Genomic DNA, 17,590 nt, shown 5'->3' with positions numbered 1-17,590 from the left:
GTGGAAGGTTAGGGGCAACAACACTTCCATCTTTATAGTTGTGAGTGGTAGGCTTCCTGGTTGCCATAATTTTGCTTTCCATTTTTCTTGCTAACCTAAATGCCTTCTCCAATGAATTAGATTCCCAAAGGTGAACCTCATGTTGGATATTATCCTTTAAAGTCCCTATGAACACATCAATCCTATGCTCCTCTAGAATATCTTTTACCCTTATGTTCAATTTTTGGAAGTCAATGTGCTCCATCATTGAACCCTTTTGTTTGAGATTTATCAATTGGCTAAAAAAGGTGTTGTTTTTTGTATCCTCATAATGTGCTATCATTTCTTCCGTAAAAATTGCCCAAGTGACAATTTGTTTACGAGAGAAAAGCCATCGATACCATACAAACTTATTTGGTTCCAAATATAAAGTTGCAATACGTACCTTTTGTGTGTTTTGCACATTATGGAGATCGAAAAATTGCTCCATCTATAGTATCCATGTTCCAGGATCCTGCCATCAAACTTCCTCATATCAATTTTTTGAACATGGTGGGTCTTCAATCCAACATTAGAATCTATGAAATCATTATTAACATTTCTTTTGTTCTCACCATGAGTTTCCTTTACTACCCTTTCACCATTAGTGACCATTTCTTCTAGCAACTTATTCAAATTTATCTTTAATTCTTCCATCTTATCGTCCATGCCATTCATCTTAGCTTCCATGCCATCTATCTTAGCTTCCATATTAACTTGCATGCCATTCATATTAGCTTCCATGCCATTCATCTTGGCTTCATTTACCTTTAGTGAAAATGAAATTTGTTGTACTTGGCATTGTAATTTTGATATGTGATGTTGTGTTTCTTCCTCTTCTTCACGAGTCATGCTGGAGCTTTCAGGTTGCTTACTAGGTGTTTCCATTTTCTTTCTTTGGGGCATTAATTAATGTTAATAATTCTTCACTATTCCCTTTGAATTCCTTCAAACTAATTTTTCAAACCAATCTTATGCAAAATTTTAAAAAAACTACACACCTTTTTTTTCACTTTCTAAGAGCTCTATATTGAATCTGTTGTATCTCTGTAACTGCGGATCTCAAATATCTGAAATCTCATCCTGCGGTAGCCCTCTGAGTCCTCTTTCTAACCCCACAAGTCTGATCAAGATTAGATTCTCTAGGGAAGAGTTATGCCAAATCTCCCATGGTGACCTGATTATAATCTAGTTTAGTAGAGCGAACTTGTACAACGTGCCACGTGTCACTGTTTCGACCTTAGTGCCTAAAATAGATACAAAGAAAACTGTAGGTCATCCTCTTTCTGAAAATTCTTAAGAAATTTCAATATGATGCTCAAAACAAAAGTTATGACAATTTTCCCTAGGTCACATGTTTGGAATGTAATTAGGGAGTCTGCAAAAACCCTAAATTTATCAGCTCATATCTCTGCAAATATATTGAGACAAGCTCTGAAATTTGGACCCGAAGTTCGGAACGATTTTAGCTAAAATGATTTTTTGTTTTAGCTTCTGAAACGTTGTAGAAAAAATGTTAGCGAAAATTCCACGATGACCTGTTTGGAGCAGCGAAACCCTAGAATCCAACGCTCTGATACCAAATGTTAGGAAACCAGCTCACCAAAAGATAGAAAAGATAGATCAACACCTTAGAATTCATCCTCTTCGAGGGGGAAACCTCCTTTACATTACACAAATGAGCAATTCTTGGATGATACAAATGACTAAACCTCCCTTCTATATATAGGAGTCTAAGGGGTCATAATATAATCAAGCCGACATAACAGTAATAACATAAGGGCACAAAAATAATAATAGTGGGTTTCTATGGGGCATACTAATAACAATATGGGGACAATAGGGGCACAATAATAACAATAAGGGATACAATGACAATAGTAATGGGGGAATCACTAGTATTATAGGGGCCTAACAATTTATAACTAATGAGGTGACTCTCCACCTCCCATGTGGCTCTTGACCTCCCTCGTGACTTTTGAGCTTCTACTATGACTTTTCGAATTCTTACATGACCTTTGAGCTTCTATATAACTTTAGAAATTTCTAGTGACTCTTTGAATTTCCATGTGGTACCCTTGGGCTTCCATACCTTTTACATTTTTTCATTTTTTGGAAATTACATAATTACATTCCACAAATGATGTGGAAAAATACATTGACTCATATGACTTTTTAATGACAGTATGAGAAGCCATGCCTTTGCGACGATGACATAAGACTTCATTTCATTGATGCCAAGCTCTTCTCCTTGATCCTATGACTTTGAACTATTCATGATGGACCTTTAAGAAGCATGAGATGCCACAATTCTATCATGGTCCAGGATTTCTTCATGTCTTCATGATGGTTCTTCCAGTGCTTCTTCTCCATAAGCGTTCTTTTGTAGCCTCTTCTTTATGACCTCCCTTATATCTTCATGATAAGTCTTTTATGTGTTTCATCTTCATGCTCCCAAAGCTTGGATTATATGGAGTCTCCCTTGTGATTTCGATCTTCAATCTTCCGTCGTGATCTAGTTTCCCTTCATATTATTTATTTATGTTCTTTCATGATACCCTTGTCATCCTTGTTGAGCATCATCATATAACGTCAAGATACAGTACCTGCAAATGAAATTCACACATGACAAGGTGACATCATTTCGAAAATCTCATATTCTAACTTCTTCATGCAATTCACTAATTAAACTCAGGACAGAGTGCAGGACTGAGGAGGAGGCTCAAGGATTACGCAGTGTATAGTTCCATGAGGCAGTGATGAAGTTATAGTCATTGTGACTGTGCAATGTGCAGTGGATGAGGGATTGGAAGAAAGAATTCCACAGTTGAGGGAGATAGTGACATAGTGAGGCAAGCTTTCTCACTGTGATTGCGCAATGTGCAATTCAGGGAAGACTAATCCAAAGGATTGGGAAATTGTGTAGGTTAGGGAGACAGTGAGGCCTGACTATTGACTAATATTGTGCAGTGTGTACTAGAAGACTGCCTGGGAGAGAGAATTGCATATTTTTGTGGGATAGGAGGAAAAAACTAAGGATTGTGATTGCACAATTTGCAGTCCTTAGTGGTAGTGATTACGTATTGAGAAGTTCTAGGAGGAAAGGATGTTTTACTATGAATTAAGACTACATACTGTGCAATACTAGGGGGGATAAAAGTTCAACAAGTTGCAAAGATAGTGAAAGCTCTAAAAAATACTAAGAGTGGGATCAGTCAGACAAGAGAGAATAAGACATGAAAAAAGTCCCAAAACCATGATATCTCACACTTAGATAAGATCAACACATGCCAAAGGAATGACCAATAACCAAAATCAACTAGCATACCTTGAAACGACATCAAAGAGACACTTATTTCTAAGTACGATAGTTGAAACGTCACTTTTCTACACTTAGAATACAAGTTATGATATGAGTGTCGATTTTAACTAGAAAGTGTAGTAATTTGTGTGAGAGTGCCTAGAACATATTCTTCTGACATATAAGATCAACTAATGCATAAGAGTGCACTAGAGCTCCCTCTAGTGATAAGCTAAAGTGTGGTACATGTAGAAGTGCAATAAGTTAAAAGCGACGCTTGCGACAATAAGAAAAAGTGAAAACGACACTTGCAAAAGCTTAAAAAAAGTGAAAGAAACACATGCCAAAGCAAAGAAAAAGAAAAAGAAACACTTGTTAAAGTGAAATCAAGAAAAAAAGATAGTCATGAAATCAAAAGCGACACTTATGAAAGAAAACGTGCGCAAAAGCGACAATTGAGAAAACTCACTATAATGATACAATTGCTATTAAGAGTGAAAGAGATTTTCAATTGAGGTTGTGCACTGATTATCAACATGGATTGCACAGTTAATGTTCTTATTGACTACATAAACATTGACATCAAAAATATTGCAATGCCAAGGAGTTGTGTAATGCCTACCACTGAGAATTGTGCGATCAGTATCTCAAAGAACTGCGCAACCACTATTTCTAGAGACCGTGCAAGCACTATTTTCATAGATTTCACAAACCATAATTCCAAGGACTGTGCAAGCATTATCCTTAAGTACTGCACAAAGCTTGTTATTAGAGGTAGACATTTATTGTTGAGTTTGCATAGGAAAGGTGTGGTTATGAATACATCAAGAACTATGCATGTGTAAGGAAGAAGTTTTGATAGTTAGAATATCATAAGAAAAGTATCAACCAATCACAAAGTGGACATGAACATCGTGAGGTGACGGATCATGAGATCATAAGTATGCTCCAAAATTCAAGTGTAGGAAAAAATTTGGAGGGTGTTTGTCGTAGTGACAACAGTTACATTGTTTGCATTTAGAAGCCTAGAAACTTAAAATTCAAGCCTTACAAGAGGAATTTGATGATGTCCAAGTTTTCATCTTTTCAAGGAATCAGATGCTTTATTTGATTCCTTATCAAAACAAGCAATTCCGTTAGACAATGGGTTGGCAAAGATTGCATAATTAAGAGATCATCAAGTGGTATCCCAATCTTCTCGTTTTTCTTGTTTTAATTATTTTCCTCTCTCTCTGTTTTTTTATTCTTAAGCATATTTTTTATAACTATCAAAAGAGAAGGTACTTTTACGATAAAAGAATAATGTACTAAAGGAATTTGTAGAAGGACTAGGCATTGTATCTATTGATTTTCTATATAACAAAGATACATTTTTCTTTTGAAAAAATAAAATTATTAACTTATAATTAATTTGAAATTGCAATATTAAATAAATAAAATGAATATATAATTTTAAAATAAATATATGAAAATGCACAAATATAATATTTATTGAAAGTGTGTAAAGACATGAATATTGTATAAGGATATGTATTGTTTCTTTCAAAAAATATGAAAATACAACAATATTATTTTATTCAAAAAGTGTGAAATAATATTTATTATGAGTACTTTACTTTATGAATGTAAAAGTACTTAGAACACTACTGTGGTTAACTATGAGTTTTTATCTTCCATTGAGAATGTGACAAGTATATTTAACTCAAGCAATGCCACCTCAAACATGGGGGATGAATTGATCCCCTAAAATGTGATCAATTCTCATAAAGTGAATTTTGATTTAACAATTTTGTTTTGAAGCCCATTTTTTACCTCAAAATTTCTCTAATGGAGGAAAGTTTTGCAGGTTTTATTCTTCATCTAAGAATAATTATATCTTCTCAGTTTCAGAGGGAGTTTTGCTGGCCAATTTATTATTTACAGAGAAGGTCGAGTTATTTTTCGGAGATAGTGTGAATTTCTATATTAGCCAGTGCAAGTTGTTGGAGGCAGTGTGATTTTCTAGAACACGTTTCCAGAGGTCATGCAAGTTTTCCAGAAGTAGTGAGATGTTTTCAAGAGTTTGTGTGAGTTAGCTAGGAAGTAGTGCGAATTTCTATAGAAATTCTGTGAGTTTACGAAGAGGCAATATGAATTGTAGAAGGGAAGTCTCAGGGTTTTCCTAATTTGATTTGATCAAATGTGGTGAAGATGAATTTGTCGGAGTGTTTCCAGAGCAGTTTATGTAATTTATCAATAGAAAATTTTCTTAGGATAATATTAAAACCTTCAGATTGAAGACTAGTTTTCCACATATTAGGATTTTTCCAGGGACATTTGTCCAAAAATATTTGTATAGTTTGTTTATCGTGTATTATGCTGCAATTTTATTTGGTGAATGGTGATATTTATGTTTTTATTCATTACTTTTAGTTGATAAATTAATTTTTTGTGTATAAATAATAGGAATAATTAACTAATTTTATAGAAACTTATGGGTAGAAAAAATTTCACATGATATCAGAGCACTGAAGTGCTAAGGTTATTACTTACTTGAGCATGAGGATTTCTGAAAGAGAAATCAAAGGTTTTCACACTAGTCGATTTTAATTTCTATTCATATTTATTGGGGTCTATTGTTCAAGGGTTTCATAGATGACTTCAAATGGTTTGAGGGATCAAGATAGATTTGATGGTGCATCAAACTTTGGTATCTAGAAAACTAGGATACTTTTATTGCTAGAGGTTGATGGACTGAAGGAATATGCAACATTTATTTTTTTCGTACTAATAGATCAAACACAGATAGCAACCTACCGCAAGGAGGATGCCAATGCTAGGAATATTTTCCAAGATGGGATCAAATCATCATATTGTTCCCCATATTTCAAAATTAGATACGTGTAAGAAGATGTGGGATGTCATCCTGATGTTCCTGAGTGCAATTGTGAATATGAAATTATCCTTAGATAGAAGTTACAAAACACTATACATGACAAGGGAGAGGGATTTGTTAGTTATCTCACTAGGGTTATACAAGTTTAAGATGAGTTAGAATCTATCAAAGATAAAATAGATGATGATGAGCTCATGAGAATTTCATTGAATGGGTTCTCAAAGTGGTGGGATGTCTTTGTCCAAGTGATTAATGGATGACAAGCCCTACCTAACTAGGATTATCTTTAGAGAATTTCACTCAAGAAGAGCTTAGGTTAAACCTTGTCATTGGAGGAAATAGTAAAGGCTAGAATGGTGAGAATACAAGAATGTTTCTCTTGTAGGTAAGGGAAACCCAAGAAAGGCTCAAGAAAACGGCCTAACTCCATGGGAGAGAAGAAAAAGAAAGACCTGAGTAAAATCAAGTGTTTTGGTTTTGGTTAACAGTGACACTATGTCAGTCAATGTATTAACAGAAAGAAGGGTGAAAATAAGTGGAAGAAAAAGTTAGTGATTAATTGTCTTCAAGACTTAAGGATGAGTTTTCTCTCATAGCTTGCCTACTTAGCTCAACCACTACAGGAGTCCAATACATTGGAAGTGGGGCGCCATTTCATATGACAATATTAGAGAGCATTTCTCCATCTACAAAGAAAAGGAGATAGGCTTCAAGATACAAATTGGAAATAGGTCCAAGTGTACTCCAGGTTGGAGAGGGATAGTCACAATTCAGAGGGAGTTAGGAAAATATATTCATGTTACAGATGTGTTGCACATGTCAGGTATAGGAATGAACCTAATTTCAATATATGATCTTAAGGATAAAGAGTATGATGTATACTTTTGAGGACAAAATTTGTATCGAAAACACCAAGATTGGAAGTCGATAAAGGAGATTGGGGTAAGAAGCAACAACAATGTACAAATTACAGTTTGATACTCCAAAGGTACTAGTTAGCAGTAGCAGTAACAGAGATATGGGAGAGTTGTGGTATAGGAGGTTAGGTCATATCCATCATGGATCGTGTAAGTTTCTCAGAGATACCATGACAGGTATTCCAGAGGTGATTATAGAGCATGATGACGTATGTAGAGGGTGTGCACTTGGAAAGTTTTCAAAAGCAGGATTTCCAAGGAATGAAAGGAGAGCCAAGGATGTGATAAATTTGATACATTCTAATATTTTTGGTCCATTTTCCACAAATTCTCTCGAGGGTTATGAATATTTAGTGACCTTCATTGATGATTTCTCCATGAAGACCTAGATAATTAGTTATTGAAGACGAGATGAAGTTTTTAGTCACTTCCAAGAGTTTAAAGCTCTTGTGGAGAAATAGGCGGGAAAGAAGATAAAGGTACTTTGGATGGATAATGGGGATGAGTATATCAAGAGAGCCTTCAGGGAGTTCTGCGCTAAGGATGGTATCGAGAGATAAAAGGCAACTCCATAAAACCCATAGCAAAATAGGGTTGCAGAATGAAAGAATAGAACCATTGTTGGGGCAACAAGGACCATGTTATATGATCAGGATATGCCTATATCTCTTTGGGCAGAAGCATGTAGCACAAAAATTTACATTTAGAATAGGGTCCCACATAAAGTGTTGGGAAAGATGACACCTAAGGAGGAATTTACAGGGAAGAAGCTAGAAGTCAGTCATTTTAGGATTTTTAGCAGTATCTGTTATGAAACCAACTCACAAAAAGATAGAAATGATAGATCAACGCCTTATAAATAAGCCTCTTCGAGGTGGAAACCTCCTTTACATTACACAAATGAACAATTCTTAGATGATACAAATGACAAGACCTCCTTTCTATATATAGGAGTCTAAGGTGTCATAATATAATCAGAGCCGACATAACAATAATAATGTAGGGGAACAATAATAACAATAGTGGGCTTCTATGGGGCACAATAATAACAATATGGGGACTACATGGGCACAACAATATAATAAGGGGGTTGTACTAATAATAATAAGGGGTTACACTAGTAGTATAGGGACCTAACATGCCCCTCTCCTTCAAAAAGTGTTTTCCTCAACGCTTGAGTAGTTTTGATGCTTTTGTATAAATTCTTGTTCTCCCACGTGGAATCTTCAGCGGGTAAGTTCTTCCACTTGATGAGATACTCTGAAATTGATCTATTTCGTAGCTGTTGATTTCTTGGTTTTGTGACTGCTTCAGGTTCCAATATGATTTTTCCTTCCTTCTCAAGTTCTTGCAATACTGTCTGAACTGGGATCTTCTGCAACTTTTGAATGAGTTCCCACTCCTTTGGGCATATGGATATCTGGAAGGCCTGATGTTTGGAGGAACACTTCCTGGAATCAAATGAATAGCATGATCATGATCACAAATAGGTGGGAGGCCTTTGGGAGTCTCAAATACCTTGGAATGATTATCCAAAACGTTTTTGAGATCTGGAGAAATACATGATTCCGATGTGGGATCCTCTAGTGAACATAATTGTGCAATTACGCCCCGTTGTTCTTTGTTTAGAAGCTTTGTCATGTTGTTATAGTTGATCATGTTTCCCGGTTTCCCTTTGATACCCCTCAATTCAACTTCCTTTCCTTCCCAGAAAAATTTCAAGAAAAGTTCTTGAAAATTAAAAGCTATCATACCCAAAGATTGTAGCCATTGGACTCCCAGTAAAACATCAGCACCACCCATTGGAATGGAAAGCATTGGGCTATTCAATACATATTCTCCCATGGATAGCTTGATATTATGGCACTTTCCAAAGCAATTTATGGTTCCTCCACTTGCAACCATCACTTGACACTTTGGTGTTGGATATAGGAAGCAATTCAATTCCTTGGCTATCTTGCAATGAATAAAATTATGGGTACTGCCCAAATCAATCAACACTATTACCTTTTTCTTCTTGATATGTACTTCTATCCTGATAGTTTGAGGAGTGGTAATTTCTTCCAATGCATTATAAGATATGGTCGGATTCATTTCTTGATACTCGATGTGATCTTTTACTTCTTGAACATTTTTTTTCTTGATATGTCCTTCTATATTGATAGTTTGACGAGTGGTAATTCCGGCCAATGCATTAAAAGATATGGTCGGATTCATTTCTTCTTTCTCGATGTGATATTTCACTTCTTGAACCTTTTTCTTCTTGATATGTCCTTCTATCTTAAGAGTTTGAGGAGTGGTAATTCTTTCCAATGCTTTACAAGATATGGTCGGATTCATTTCTTCTTTCTCTGGGGTGGGTTCCTGGTGTATGTCCTCTTCTTTTGATGTTTCTTGATCCTTTTCTTCCTCCTCTTCATAATCTGTGTAAAATAATTTCTTCTCAACACACTTATGACCTTTAGTCTATTTGTTATCACAATTGTAACAAAGTCCTTCTTCTCTTTTTCTTCCAATTGTTGTGGAGTCAACCTTGAAGGTTGTGGAGGGCTAGGAGAAACAACACTTCCATCTTTATAGTTGTGAAGGGTAGACTTGCTTGTTGCCATAATTTTTCTTTCCACTTTTCTTGACAACCCGAATGCCTTCTCCAATGAATCAGGTTCCCAAAGACGAACCTCATGTTGAATGTTATCCTTTAAAGTCCCTATGGAGACATCAATCCTCTTCTTCTCTGGAATATCATTTTCCCTTATATTCAATTGTTGAAAGTCCACAATGTGCTCTTCCATTGAACACTTTTGTTTGAGATTTATCAATTGGCTAAAGAAGGTGTTTCTCTTTTTATCCTCATAATGTGCTATCATTTCCTCCATGAAAATTGACTAGGTAACAAGTGGTTTACAAGAACAAAGCCCTTTATACCATAAACATTGATCTGGTTCTAAATATGAAGATGCAATACGTACCTTTCGTATCAGTTGCAAGTCATGTAGATCAAAATATTTCTCCATCTGTAGTATCCAATTTACTAGATCCTTGCCATCAAACTTCCTCATATCACCTTTTCTTGATTTTAGGAGCTCGATCTTGAAACGACTGTAACTCTGTAATTTCAGATCTTCCAGTTCTGAAATTGTGACCTGCAGTAGCCCTCTGCATCCTCCTTCCAATGCCACCAGTCTAATCGAAATTGGATTCTCCAAGAAAGAGTTATGCACAATCTCCCAAGATGACCTGATTATATACCTTTTCAGAAGAGCAAATTTGTATGAAGTGCCACGTGTCACTGTTTTGACCTTCAGATCTGAAAAATATACACAGAAAGCTACATTCCGTCCTCTTTCTGTAACTTCTTACAAAATTTCAATCTGATGCTCAGAGAGATAGTTATGACGATTTTCCCCAGGTCACCTGTTTAGGATGTAATTCAGGCGTCTTCCAAAACCCTAACTTCCTCAGATCATATATCCGCAAATATAGCGAGACAATATCTGAAATGCAGACCCGAGGTTCAGATCAATATCTTCACAAATGGTTTTTTTTTTTTTTAGCTTCTTAAACTTTGTATCAACAAAGTTATAGCAAAAATTCCATGATGGCCTGTTTTAGATGAAATTCTGGAGCTTGGAAAAACCATAACTTCCTCAGATCATATCTCTGAAAATGTAGTGAGACAAGATCTAAAATTCAGACTCAAGGTTCAATGAGATTTCGCCTCAAATGGGTTTTTCTTTTCACTTCTGAAACATCATAGAAAAACAGTTATAGCAAAAATTCCATGATGACTGTTTGGAGCAGCGAAACCCTATAATCCAAAGCTCTGATAAAAAATGTTATGAAACCAACTCACAAAAAGATAGAAATGATAGATCAACGCCTTAGAAATAATCCTCTTCGAGGGGGCAACCTCCTTTACATTACACAAATGAACAATTCTTAGATGATACAAATGAAAAGACCTCCTTTCTATATATAGGAGTCTAAGGGGTCATAATATAATCAGAGCCGACATAACAATAATAATGTAAGGGCACAATAATAACAATATGGGGACTACATGGGCACAAAAATATAATAAGGGGGTTGTGCTAATAATAATAAGGGGTTACACTAGTAGTATAGGGACCTAACAGTGTTGCATATTGTGACATTCCAGCCGAGAAGTGCACCAAGATGGATTTAACTCTAGAGAAGGGATATTTCATTGGTTATATAAAAACATCTAAGGCATACAGGATCTACATTCCATGGACTCAGAATATCATCGTGAGATGAGATATTAAGTTTAAGGATGAGAAAACCTTAAAGAGATCTCGTGAGTTGCCAACATTTGATTAGATTCAATAGGAAAAAGCTCCAAGGGTTGAATAGAAATATCAAGTGCAAGGCATAAGTACAAGTACAATGACTAATACTAGTATAGGTGCATAAGAGAGTTATAGAATACATAGTGGGAACATTATGAGGAGCTTGAAGCTCCACCCACTTTAAGTGATAGAAGGAATCATGATTTGCTTTCATATATTGAGTTTGTGGGATTTATTAGATCAAGCACCAAGTATAGGAGACCATCTGAGAGATATTCAGGTTACAAGGCATTGACAAGTTAACTCATTGATAGTGAGCCTTCTATCTATGAAGAGGCTACAAAACATTAGGTGTGGCAGGATGCTATGATGGAGGAGTACAACTCCATAATGTTGAAAAATGTTTGGGAGGTGGTGCCTATACCATTAGATGAGACGCTAGTTGGTTCTCATAGATCTATAAGATCAAACATGTTGCAAATGGAAACATAGACAAATTCAAATCCATGTTCATGGCCAGGGTTTTCTCTTTGAAAGAGGGAATAAATTAAGAGGATAATTTTTCTCCCATGGTAAGTATACTTCTATTAGGGTCATGATATCACTTGCAACAAATATGGGATGGAAAATTCATCAGATGGATGTCAAGACAAAATTCTTTAATGGAGTCATAAACGAGGAGGTGTACATTGAATAGCTAGAGGGTTTTAAGATGCATGGGAGAGAGACCCATGTATGCAGGTTAAAGAGAACATTATACTGGCTCAAACAAGCTCTGAGTGTGTGGTATGGTCGTATTGATAGCTACTTGTAGGATATGGGCTTTGTGAAGAGTGAGGGAGATTCTAAATTCTACTATCTTATGGTTAGAGGTGAACCACTCATTCTCATTTTTTATGTGGGTGATCTATTCTTGACTGGGTCACTAGGGATTATATAATACTGCAAGAGGGACTTATAAATATAGTTTGAGATGAAGGACTTGGGGTTAATGTAATATTTTCTAGGACTTGAGGTGTGGTAGACAAATGTGGAAATATTCCTTGGTCAAGGGAGATATGCTTTGGAGATCTTGAAGAAATTTAGGATGTTGGATTGTAGATCCATGTATACACCTAGGATAACCAATTGGAGGAATATTGATGCATCAACGAAGGAGGCAGTGGACCCCAACTTATATAAACAACTTATTGGCTCTCGCATGTATCTGGTCAACATAAGGCCAAACACTTTCTTTATAGTCAACACTCTTAGTCAATTCATGGTGGAACCAAAGAGAATGCATTGGATAGTAACAAATCACATGTTACAATATCTACGAGGTACAATTGAGTATAGGCTGAAATATACTCAAGGTGATGGTGTCAGGGTTATTGGCTACACTGATGCAGATTGGGAAAGTAATGCAGTGGACCAGAAAAGCACTTCAGGTTGTTGCTTCAACATTGGATCAGAGATTGCCTCTTAGTATAGAAGGAAGAATTTTTTTTTAGCATTAAACTCTAAAAAAGTAGAGTACATGGTAGAAAGCATGGAAATATGTGAGGCCATATGGATCCAAAAGTTGCTAATGACACTGTTTGGTCAGAGGATGGAGTAGACCATTATTCATTGTGATAATTAAAGTTTCATTAAGTTATCCAAGAATCCAATATTTCATGATCGATCGAAATGTATCGACATACGATACCATTTCATCAAGAGTTGTGTACAATATGGATCAGTTTGACTATAGTATGTGCGTATAGATTAGCAGGTAGCCGACATTCTAAAAAAATCCTCGAATAAAGGAAAGTTTGTTCTTCAAAAAAAATTATTTATATTAAATTATATTAACCATACGTATAACATTAAATATCATAGCTTAGATAGATGTTCTAGCCTTGAGAGGTTTCATTAAGGCTAGGAACAAAAATGAATTAATTATCTCCAAGACCATGTAATTTTTATTAAGTTCCACTTAGGGAAAATGTCTTAATTAAGTCAATTATTTATTTTCAAATATTTCCTTAGTTAAAAGTTAAGGAAAGTGGATAATTAATTGACATTAGATGAGATTGTTAATTTTTCCACTGTTCTATGCTTAACACAATCACTTATTCCAATTCTTCTTCAATGAGAAAGCATTTTATTCAATCTTCCAATAACAATAAACAATTGTAGATAAAACAATGAATCCAATGCACAATAGAAGATAGCCAAGAATAATAACAAGAGGGACACAAGAATTGGTTAAAGACCATGAAAAACCTAAAATGGGGAAACCCTTTCAAAATTCTTCTTCCATTAGATTGTCATCAAATGTTCAACAGAGAGATACATTGTTCTAATTCATCGACAATAATTCAAAGTCAAACCTTTGACTATCCCAAAAATCAACCAACCAATATCCAATGAGGGATGAGCCCAAAATTCAAATATGATCCAAATTCAAAGACTATAATTTTGGTCAAAGTCACCAAAATTCAAAGATGCCCTAACCAGTACAAAATTCAACGGTTAAAGTTACTCCAAAAGGTTTGGTCAACCTGCTAATAAATGCAGCCTTCCTTGTTACTCAATGTTCAGTCAAAATAGTCCTCAAATCATTGATCAAAGGAGAGATAAACTATGTGATCAACCTCCAGCAAATTTGTGGTCAAATGTTGTTAAAACCTATAGTCAACCTTGGTCTACTAACCCAAAAAAGTTCAACCTCTCTCTCAATCAATGCGGCCTCCCTGAACATAAATAAGATCAAAATTTCCATGTCAAAATGAGCCTAATTCAACTCAAGTCAAAGTTGGTCAAGGTCCCAAAATAGAATATTAATTCGGCCAATCAAAAAATACTCTCTCTCTCTCCTTCACACGTGTGAAAAGAAAGTGCAATTTCAGAAGTATTCAAACCAATCCAAGAGAAGAAATGTGATGTGTGATGATGCTCCAAAGTGATGTGACAAATGATATATTTATATGTGTCTCAAGGGGTCAAATTAGCTTGCCTAGGCTGACTTGTACTTTTGTTCACATGTGGGTTTCACATTAAAAATTATATATTTTTCCTTGACCAGATTAAATTCTTCCAAGGGATAGTAAGGGATTCTCTAGATGAGGAAGGCTCTCAAATGGAGGGAATTTATCTTTGAGATTCCAAATTAAAAGTACTCCCTCTCAGTTAGGGAGAAATGTTTTACTACATCATGAATATCATCTCAAAAATCTCATCATCGTCATGACTGAATCAAGTCATATCTCATCTCTGCTCATTTGTTGTGTTGGAAATAATACTGAGAGGGGCGGTGAATCAGTATTATCAAGTTAATAATTTTATTTCCCAAATAGATTTGTATACGCTACTTTAGCTAAGTGAACCAGCATGTACACACGACTGTACTTAAGGCAACCAGTGTATATGCAGAGAACTTTTGAATTACCCAATTTATCATGCATTGAACTTTTTTTTTTCTAAGTAAAGACGAATTCTATTAAAAAAGAGAAAATTATGTACAAAGAGGTCGAAACCTCAGAGGGGGCAGAGGCTAGCCCTCAGCCATAGATTCTGAATCATACATATACTGCTGATTGCTTTTTTCAAGATAAAGACTTCAAAAACTTGAAATGTTAGACAATAACCCTCTGAAAATCCATTTTGTTCTGAGTCTAACACCTTCTGACAAAAGCATACAAAGACGTTGCTGGTAAACAAACTGACATTCTCGTCTTGGACAAAAGAGACAAAACATAACTAGCCAAACTCAGCCTAATTGCTGTATATTGAGAGCATGTTGGCTCACACCAAAAACAAACAGGATTTGAGACCATATTCGTATGCAGAGACCCAAAAAAACTAAGACCCATGAACATAGACCCAGGAAACATAGACAGATTGCAGAAAGGCGAGCAGAGCGAAGACAGAGGTACCATCCGTCGGTGAGAAATCAGCCTTAATCGTCCTGATGCGGAAAATCGGTCACGTCCTTGTCCACCCGGCTAGACGAAGCCACCCAGGTAACAAAACCACTGTCTTCAATCCCTTCTGGAGGAGTGACCAAGTTGAGGATGCTGCTTTCATGATGAACCGGTTCGCAGCCAAGGATTTCATGCTGATCAGAGTTAGCTTGATGTGTAGAAACTTCAGGCACCGGGAATCTTCCTGCATATTGTCTGCATTTGACATCACTCCCGCCATTTCCCCCTGAAGGATGTTGTCTTCCTGGGAATGAGAGGAGGAGGTATGGGCAGAGCTTTTAGGATTATCCTCTTCCTCAGCAAGAATAACCGTGATACTGGCAGTCAAAACTGGTCTGTTGAGCCTACTCTGGAAGGTGAACCGGGAAGTTTAGAATGAATTATGCGGAAGAGGATGAGCATATCCAGAGGGTGGTGAGGAAGGAGAGGCCGAAGCAATGGGAATGACATTCTGGGGCAAGGAACTAGAGGCTCTGCCTCTATTAGCGATGGAACCTCCTCGGCGGGAGACCCCTCTGCGACGAGGCATCTTCAGATTGACACAGTGGCGGAGAAAAGGGGAATGGCAGAGCTGATGGGAGAGAGAGTGGGAACAGAGGAGCCCGGCCCAGCCTACAACCCAGGCGTGCTTCCAAGCTATCTGAGCAAGGCAGGGATGCGGAAATACAAGCTGGTGGAGGAAAAAAGAACCAGAAGCAATGGGATGAACCATAAACCGTTCCATGTATAAAGCATTGAGCTTGAACTCTCGTTCCATGCGCTCATTAATGCCTAACTAAGCAACCATCATTCCACTTATCCTCCAAATAAATTCGCATGAGATCTACTTTCTGAGTCCTCCAGTCAGGTGCGAGGCCAGGTGCCTTAATTATCCAAGACCTCATAAATGTGTCGTGTTGTCACCCGCATCCGGGTGAGTTTCATGCTCCTGAAGCATATCATCCTTGACTATATTCTGGAATTCAGAGAGTTGGGCTTCGATGGCTATGCTGGATAATGAGCCTGCATAGAGATCTACCCCCATTTCCACTCCGATATTAGCAAGAAAATCTGCAAGCTTATTTCCCTCCCGCTTGGTATGCTTGAAAGAGATTGCTTGATGTTGTGATAGCCATCTGTCTATTAGCTCAAGTCTGTGAGCCATCCTCCAGCTGTTGCTGACCTTATGTATAGGGGATCCCTGCATTAGTTTTGTGACCATATTTATGATAATTTGCGAGTCCCCTTCTATGATGAGTGGAAAGAAACTGTTGTCCTGAGCCAGGGTTAAACCTTGCCATAGTCCTTCCAATTCTGCTGAGTTGTTAGTATCCCAGCCTATTGAGCCGAGAAAGATGAGTTGAGGAGTGCCAAGATGATCCCTGAAGACTCCCCCATAACCTGCTTTTCCGGGATTGCCTTTTGAAGCTCCATCGAAGTTGAGCTGATACATGTTGCTGGGCGGCGGAGTCCATTGTGCAATCTTTTGTTGCTTCTTGGTAGGATTGTTTTTAGGGTTTGGCTGTTGATTTATATGTATTTTCCAATTGTCCCAGACTGATTGTTCCTGCTGAGCTGAAGGAAAATCTTCTGGGGACCAGACTTTAATAGATAAAGACTCCTTGATGTTCTGATGAACTTTGGTCCATATCTGCTCGATTGACATGGATTGATCCTTAAAAATTCTTCTATTGCGCTCCTTCCAGATATTCCACATCAATAGACCAGGAATCAGCTGCCAAAGAGTGTTGAGGAGCTTGCTTTGATAGGGCTTGTGACTCCAATTGTGAATAGTTGCTCTGATATCCCCTTTCACTCTACCTTCTTTTTGGCAGTGGAAGGTAACCTTTTCCCACAGCTTCTGTCCTAAATGACAAGTTTGCATTAGATGTATGGCTAATTCTTCTTCTTGCTTGCAATTGAGACAAATGGATGGGCCAGAGAAGCTCCTTTTTCTAAGGTTATCCCAGGTAAGAATTTTATTGTGACATAGAAGCCATAAAAAAGTAGACACCTTCGGCCAGTTTGAGGAATGCCAGAGTTTCTCCCATCATATGTCCTTGATTATCCTATCTTTAATCATAATTTTATATGCTTCCCTTGTAGTGAAAGTACCTCTCTCTTCATATCCCCATCTTAGTATATCCGCTCCTTCTGAGATGAGAATTTGCCTTTTTTGTAATTCTAAGGAGAGAGAGAGCTGATTTTGCTCAGAGCCATTCATTATGATTTGGTTAGCC

The sequence above is a fragment of the Pinus tabuliformis genome, chromosome 8 (assembly GCF_031772625.1).
Source record: "Pinus tabuliformis cultivar Carrire ecotype Pingquan chromosome 8, CPIR1, whole genome shotgun sequence".
NCBI classification, from domain to species: Eukaryota; Viridiplantae; Streptophyta; class Pinopsida; order Pinales; family Pinaceae; genus Pinus; species Pinus tabuliformis.
Note: the sequence above shows the minus strand (reverse complement) of the source record.